Genomic DNA, 8,720 nt, shown 5'->3' on the forward strand with positions numbered 1-8,720 from the left:
CTAAATAAAACTATTACCGTAAAACGGGGTGAGTAGGTTTCGCGGGGAGAGTTGGGTTATGAATGGGGAGAGAAGGTTTGAGAGGGGGGTGAGAAGGGATTTTAAGGCTACTGCTACAAAAATAATGTATTCCAATTTAAAATGGGGCTATAGTATTAACGCAAAATAAAAAAAAAACGATCCAACAATCTTCCAAAATCGCCTTTGTATGAAAAACCCTCTCACCCCAAATACGAGGCACTACGGGGTGAGGTGGGTTTTTTCTTTATCGTCAAAGTTATGAAATGGAACTACCCAAAATAAAATACAAACTAAAATACAAACGTCCGAACCACTTATTATATACACCATTCAGTTTTCACAGTATGTAAAAATAAAATTTTATCGAGGTTTGAAAGTCAAATTTCACCCAACTCACCCCATTTTACGGTATTTATAAAGATTACCCGGGCATTTAGTTTGTCCACAAAGTTCTCTTTATATGGATATTAGCTCCTGGGACTGGGACCTTATAATTAAACTCACCGTTCCAGAATACCGCGTCTTTTCTGTGGATAATATGTGGATTTGTTCACGATATGGGACATTTGACATTTTCCCATATAGCTTCTTAAAAAGAAGTAGAAGTTTGTAACATGTCCATGAGGGTTTGGAGGTCCATAGTAAAGACTCATGACTTTAACTCCCACTAAAAAGTTATTGACACAAGCACACTGAAAGCCATGCTGCGGGACGTTAGCGGTGAAACACAGAACCATTGTACATGTGTCAAAATACGTAGAATGAAGACCGAGCTCTGCGTAATGCCCACGGGTGCAATTTCTTGAAATGTCTGACCGAGTTCCACGAGTACTAAACTCCCGCAGGTCGGTCTTCGGCGTCGCGTGGAATCGCGCCTTCCCAATTAAGATACTAGGGGAAATTGAGGATAGCGCATATACCTGTCGGACACTCCGGACCTTCGGCTGTACGCGGAGTTCGGTCTATGGGCTTCGCATTAGACACTTGTAACATTGCATTGTTTTGTGTTTAAATACTAAAGGTACGCCTCTCTCGGACGCTTCGGGCATTCAGCCCTACGCGAGGTTCACGGCCCTCGGCCTTCGTATTTAGATACTTGTATTATTGTCTATATTATGGTATGTTGTTGTTGTTTGAATGCTAAAGACGCGCCTTTTTCGGACGATTCGGGCCATTGGTTTTTTTATTGCTATAGAAGGGGAGATTCCAGCTATACTAGGGGAAATTGCAATAAGTGAGTTCCACCTGTCAGACGATCCTGGCCTTCGACCTTACCTCAGCTCGGACTTTGGCCTGCGCATCTAGACACTTGTTCTATTGGTCTGTGTTTGAACACAACACTCTTGCAGCTCGGCCTTTGGCCTTCACAATTAAGATATTAATTACTTAGGGGAAAGTTGCAAAAAGCGCGCGCTCGGGCCCACGGGCCCAAGGACCCTACGCGGAGCTCACATTTCGGCTTTTAAATTTAGACAAATGTCTACTACTACTAGTTAGGTTAGGAAGAATAAAGGAAGGTTCGAAGCATTCGAGAAGGAAGGAAGAGACATAATATGTATAAACATTGTCACATAGATACTTTTTACAATAGGGAATATTACGCGAAACTCTGCGAAGGGGGCGCCACTACTACAATCCATCACAATCTCGGGCTCTACCGCGAAATAAGAAAATCGAAATTTCGCTATCACTCTTGCATATTCGGCTGAACATTGCAGTATCCCATTATGAAAATTAGTTTAGTACCTACTAAAGTTAAGAAGAAATGATCGAAGTTGGTAGGTACCTACGTGTTAAAACAAAATCATTTTTTTTTTGCAGGCGGGTTAAGTAGTTTTAGTAGGCAAGGATAATTTTATTCAGAAGAAATATAAGAATCCAATAAGCCAGAAATTATTCGCTTGAATACAAGTTCACCGTTTAGATTTCAATACCGCGATTTACAACATGTTTGTGTTTAGTTTAGGTATACCATATGATTTATATATATTTTTATGATCAGCGGTAATAAAAACCCTTTCATTTGATAGCTCACTAAATAAGATAGAAGGATTTATTTTTCTTAGCGAATTTTGTGAATCCTTATTCTACCAAAATAAGACTTGAACGCGTATGTTGCATATATATTTTAAATCGTCTTTCAAAGCTCTTCATATTGAGCCCCCACTCGATAGGTTTGCAAGATTTTTTTTTCTAAACATCACGCAATATCATGTATTATGTCCGCCATATTGATTTTATTATGACGTCACATAGTCTATGTTAGTCGGGATGACGTAAGGATTCTAATGATATATCATTTATCTAAATCGGTTAAGGCATTCAGAAGTTATGGTGGAATAAAAAACTCACATACAAACATGAACCCTGAAAACAATACACTCTTTTTGTTTGGGCAGTCGTGTAAAAAGTAGGTATCATTTTGGGTCGTCCCATTCGTTTTTCGTCAAGTTCTTAAATTAGTCCAATTCTGCTTTTGTCACTCATTCGACATTCATCACAATCGTCGGTGGCTTTCAATGTAGAATGAGTGACGAAAGCAGAATAGGACTAATTGAAGAACTTGACGAAAAACGAATGGGACGACCCAAAATGATACCAAAAAGTAGATTGATGATGATCCATAAAGGCCTTAGTGATTTCGGAGAGAAACGACTCAAGTCCCGTAACCCGCCAGCTCTTGGTATGATGCAAGTTGACAACGGGTGGAATATACATGATTCATGGATGGCTGAGTGGAATGCCCAAACATTCAAGGGTGAACAACTTTTCACACTCAACCCAAATAGACGTCCACCTGGCTTCGCCCAACCGCGCCGGGTATGGAGTAAACTAAACCGCATTCGAACAGGTGTTGGAAACTGTGCCTACTGTTGTAAAAATTAGGTATTTGTAAAATAACGTAAGAAAGAGATGTTTATGACACGAGTGTTTTATTCGAAGTAAGGTAACTAAGCAATTTTAAAATATATCAAAAATAGAAAATAGAAGACCTAACGTTTGTCTACACAAAGAAGGTTACAAACTACAACAGCCGCCCTTAATCGAAGTTGTGCCAGACAAACACAAACAAAAAAAAACTTAAGTCTCTAATCCTAAGTTAAGTATACACCGTTTATGTACTATAGGTCCTAGTGGCTTCGTTAGTACATCAGCAGGCATATCACTACTTTTAATATATTCTAATTTAACAACATTATTAGACACCTTTTCCCTAATAAAGTGAAATCTGGTATCTATATGCTTAGTCCTGTTGTGGTGTACAGGATTTCGAACGAGGTTGATGGCACTCTGACTGTCAGAAGCTAAATTAACTATATGCAATTTACCTGTTATCTCATAGATAAACCGTCGTAAGTAGCATGCTTCCTTCGTGGCAGACGCTAGTGCCATATATTCCGATTCGGCTGAAGATAAAGCCACTGTAGGCTGCTTCTTGGACTCCCAGGATACTGGACCTCCACTTAACTTGAAAGTGTATCCAGTGTACGACCTTCTGTCAATCGGACAATTTGCCCAGTCCGCGTCACTAAAGCCTTTTAAAGGTTCTCCACTCTTCCTGTAAACCAAGGAGTAATTTAAAGTACCCTTCAGGTACTGCAGAACCCTTTTCGCAGCATTCCAGTGTTCCTTAGTAAAACACGTATTAAACTGGCTTAAATAGCTCGTAGCGTAAGCGATATCGGGTCGTGAGTTTACCGTAAGATACATGAGGCATCCTATTAAGTTTTGATACGGATAAGACTCACCTTCTTGACCATCAGTTCTTCTTTCCATATTCTTTTTAACTAGAGGAGTATCCACAGTCTTACAATCCTTCATGTTAAATTTTTCCAGTACGGAAAGAATGTAACTCCGCTGATTTAATTTAACACACTCGGAATCGCATTCAATTTGTAAACCTAAATAACATTTCAATATTCCGAGATCTTTCAAAGAAAAATATTTCGACAAATTCGTTTTGACAGTGTCAAACGTCGAATCAGATTTAAAGAAGACAATTATGTCATCGACAAAAATACCCAATATCACGAGTTCCTTACCAAAAAGTTTCGTATATACGCAAGGCTCGGAAGGAGTTCCTATAAAACCTATTTTCAAAAGCGTTTCATTTAACTTTTTGTTCCATGCTCGCGGTGCCTGCTTAAGGCCGTAAAGGGATTTCTTCAGCAAACAAACCTTGTTTTCTTTGCCCTTTTCGATGAAACCGAGTGGTTGCTCCATGAAAACTTCTTCTTCTAAATCTCCGTTTAGGAACGCGGTATCGACATCCAAGTGCTTCATTTTTAACCCCATCTCTGCAGCTAAAGCAAATAAAGTGCGGAGGGAAGAATGGCGAATCACAGGTGCAAACGTCTCATCGTAGTCTACTCCCTCCACTTGATGAAAGCCTTTCACGACGAGTCTCGCTTTATACTTGGTTATATTACCGTACGCGTCCTTTTTAATTTTGTAAACCCATTTACATGGTATCACCTTTTTATTAGGCTTATCTACTAGGTCCCATGTGTGGAGTTTTTTCAGTGAACTATACTCATCAGCCATAGCATGCCTCCACTTATCTGCATCATCGGCTTGAGTAGCTTCAAGATATGTTGTAGGTTCTCGAGAATCAGCCGTAGACACGTTGTAAGTTAGGAAATCCGGTGGTTTCCTATCTCTTGAGGGGTATCTCGGCTCAGGATGAGGTTCCTCTTCCACACTTGCTGGCTCTTCATCCGCACTAGGTAGCCGTGGTCCACTGAAGGGCTCTCGCTCTTCCATAGATACTAAATCTTCGGCATTTTCTAGATTTATCGGCGAAGGCGGTGGTGCAGGGTCGTTGCTCTCGTCGCAGTCATAAAATTGACAATCTTGACAGTTTTCAGACTCGGTCTCTCTTTTATCTTCGAACAATAAAATAGAGTCTGACTGTACCTCAGGTTCTGGTGACCTCTGCTTCAGCTCTGCAAAACAATTCTCAAAAAAGGTTGCATCTCTGGACATATACATTTTTCGTGGGTTAGCAGGTTCCCTAAATATATAAGTACCTGGATTTTCTGAGTAACCTACGAAAATCGCTTCCTGTGCCTTGACATCTAATTTCCTTCTGTGACACGAGGGTATATGGACTAGTGCTCTACATCCGAACACTTTCAGGTGACTAAGATCACCTTTACGACCATACCACCTGTCATAAGGAATTTGTCCACCTAAGGCTCGATGAGGAGACCTATTCTTTAGGTACACGGCAACTTGGAATGCGTCTTCCCAGAATACTTTCGACAGAGAGCTTTCAGCTAGCAACGTCCGCGCCTTTTCTGTAATCGAACGATGTGTGCGCTCCGCGACTCCAACCTGTTGAGGACTGTAAGGCGTCGTCGTTTGATGCTCGATACCTTTCGAAGCAAGATAATCAACAAACTCTTTATTAACGAACTCCTTACCTCCGTCAGTCCTAACCGCTTTTATTTTCTTGTCTAATTGATTTTCAACAAAAGTTTGAAACAGACAGAATTTATTTTTTACTTCTGTTTTGGAAGAAATGAAATAAACAAACACCTTTCGCGTATAATCGTCTACTATCGTTAGCATGTACCTATTTCCTTGAAAAGAGGTTGTAGACACCGGTCCCATGAGATCCATATGGATCAGCTCTAACGGGGAAGTAGCCCTATTAAATGCTACCTTCTTGAAAGGTTTCCTCGCTTGTTTACCTTCCACGCAAGCGATGCAACTATTTTTATTTACTACTGAATACTTTACGCCTACCTCGTGATTCTTCAGTTGGTTCATGCCTATGCGACACAAATGTCCTAGCCTCTTATGCCAAAGTTGATAACTATCCTGACAGTCAGAGTGCACATCCTGTGTCATATAATTATCTGCCACATTCTCGGGAACATTGACAGCACCGTCTAAAACGTACAGTCCACCACAGGGCGAGGCATGAGCAACAGATTCACCTGTAAAACGAAAATTATCAGATTTATAAAAGTTACATCCATTAATATCAAAAACACATATAAAACCCTTTTGAACAGTTTTGTATACAGACAACAAATTAGCTTTTAAATCTGGTACAAAATCAACGTCACTGATCTTGTTGACCACGTTCTCGGGTGTGTTTATTGATATGATTCCAATTCCGCAGCACTTAATCTGTTCTCCGTTTGCGACAGTAACGGTACCTTGATTCTGTATCGTAAGACTCTGAAACCAATCTCGTCTAGAAGTCATGTGTCTAGTACAGCCCGAATCTACATAAATGATGTCCTTACTTGAGCTGCCAGAAGTATTAAGAGCTGTAAATGTCGTATCGTTGACAGTTACCTCATTGGCTTTCTCCTTCTTGCCTCTCATCGGACAGTCTGGACGCTTATGTCCAGGCATTTTGCACTCGATACAAACCAGATCCTTCTTCTTTGACTTCGGCTTCCCTTTCGCATAAAAAACCGATTCTAATGGTGTAGCCGCATCCTTGGACATTTCATTTAGCAGTTTTGTCTTAACTAAGTCTGTAGTCCCATCGACATTACAGTTTTCTAAAGCCATAATGAGAGGTTCGTATTTTGGAGTGAGACCTCCCAAAAGTATCGCAGCAATAGACTTATCCTCTAAGACTACATCTATATCCGCCAGATCCTGTGCGGTTGACATAACTGCGTTAATGTACAGTTCCATATTCGAAAAGTCCGACAGACTCAACCTGTACAATTTTCGCTCTAAAGTAAGTCTTCGTCCCATTCCCTTGTCCTCAAAAGCTTTCTGCAAAGATTTCCATGCTTCGGCTGCGGTTTTCGCACATCTAACATGAATTATTGCCGCACCATCTACTGTCAAACATATCTTTGCCAGGGCTTTCGAATCTTTTCGTACCTTTGTAGAGGCAGGGGTCGTGTCTCCTTCAGGGTAGCCACCGATTGTCTCCCACAGATCCTCGTGCAATAGGTAATTGCGCATCTTAAATTTCCACGGAGGGTATCCATCTTTGCTCCTCAGGCAAAACGATGGAATAGAGCTTGAACGGGAATTAGAAACACTCGAAGCATCTCCCGATTCCTGTGACATATTTACAATTTGTACTATTTCCAATCACACAAACACTACAACTCAATATTTTACGAAAATACACTTTACACTAAACTTTGCACTATAAATTATAGCATTCGTGCTGATAACGTGTTGTAAAAATTAGGTATTTGTAAAATGACGTAAGAAAGAGATGTTTATGACACGAGTGTTTTATTCGAAGTAAGGTAACTAAGCAATTTTAAAATATATCAAAAATAGAAAATAGAAGACCTAACGTTTGTCTACATAAAGAAGGTTACAAACTACAACACCTACCACTGACATAAATGGGGCTGGCGTGACCCCCCTCAGTGCGTGTGTGGTGACGCTGAGCAGACGGTCGAACACATTGTTCTGGAATGCCCTCACCATGCAAATTCAGGGGACGGATTGAAGACCTCGCGAACCTCAGTGAAAGGGCCATCGAGTATCTGAAAAGAACAAACTTCAATCTCTAGATTAATATTTAATTTAAATCCAGTACCTAACTGTAATCCATACGATAGATAAATAGATAAATGACGAGCTTCTATTTGACACGCACGCGAGACTTGCCAACCTGTTACTGATCGTTTCTCAACCCATTTCATCATAACCATGCGTGTCTATATCCAATAAAATTACAACATTATGAACGTCATATACAGGCCAATTCGAACGTACACTGATATCAGAATGACATCTAGCTGATATCATTTACTTATCGTACATTTCGCTCGTACACGTATTGGCGCGGGCGAGAGACGCTCGATAACTAATGCGCGTAATGACATGATTTAAATATCATTCTGATGTCAGTGTACGTTCGAAATGTTCGAATTGGCCTGAGCAACATAATGGACGTCATTTATCTAATATTTTCCATAAAACTTGTATTCGGCAAAACGAAAGGGCCGATTTTGTTTGTATTGCTTTGTAGTTTAATATCGAGTATTGCTTTGCGTTTGTATTGTGATTTATTTTATGGACACAATACTTATATACCTATATGACATATGTCATTAGTATTGAGAAAGAGATTTATTTTGTGTATTTCGTATAATCTAAATATCTTTATATTTGACTACATTTCATGCACTATTTTTCTAGTTTAAAAATCTATATTTTTCCCGCCTATACAAAAAGTCATAATACGTAATTAAAACATTGTTTACCAAGCCGCTTTGTAATGCAGGTGTTGCAGGTGTCCATGAGTGTCGGCGATATCTTACCATCAGGCTATTCGTCTGCTCGTTTTCCTCGTATATTTATCATACGAATGTTTGTAAAAAGTATGTTTTCAGTAACCGCAATGTCGCGTGTATCACGTTGTAGCGGCACATTTGGCTCCGGATGCTGCATACATCATCACACGGAGGTGAAAAAGCGAATATTTTAATAATGTAATATTCATAGGAGGCAAATGAGTAGACGAATCGCCTGATGCTAAGCAATTACTGTTGCCCATTAGACATGTGTAAGTAATGCGCGTAATATCACAAATGAGATATCTCTCGAACACGTAATATGCCATTACGTATCTCTCCGCGAAATCAACCAGTACTTCAAACATCACGCATCACGCGAGCCACACCGAGCGCGCGAGCGCCAACGACCGGCCTAAGCGCGCGAAATGGAGTCAATTCCAAATACATTGACTCGCCGAT

At 40.2% G+C, this 8,720-nt stretch overlaps 1 long non-coding RNA gene across 1 annotated transcript; it reads left to right on the forward strand.

Moving 5' to 3' along the window:
- Positions 1 to 2,764: 2,764 nt before the first annotated feature.
- LOC134675115 (uncharacterized) lies at positions 2,765 to 7,562 on the forward strand. Its single transcript, XR_010099697.1, has 2 exons — positions 2,765 to 2,893; positions 7,411 to 7,562. It is a non-coding gene; the product is annotated as an uncharacterized LOC134675115 (long non-coding RNA).
- The last annotated feature ends 1,158 nt before the right edge of the window (positions 7,563 to 8,720 follow it).

The sequence above is a fragment of the Cydia fagiglandana genome, chromosome 21, assembly GCF_963556715.1.
Source record: "Cydia fagiglandana chromosome 21, ilCydFagi1.1, whole genome shotgun sequence".
NCBI classification, from domain to species: domain Eukaryota; kingdom Metazoa; phylum Arthropoda; class Insecta; order Lepidoptera; family Tortricidae; genus Cydia; species Cydia fagiglandana.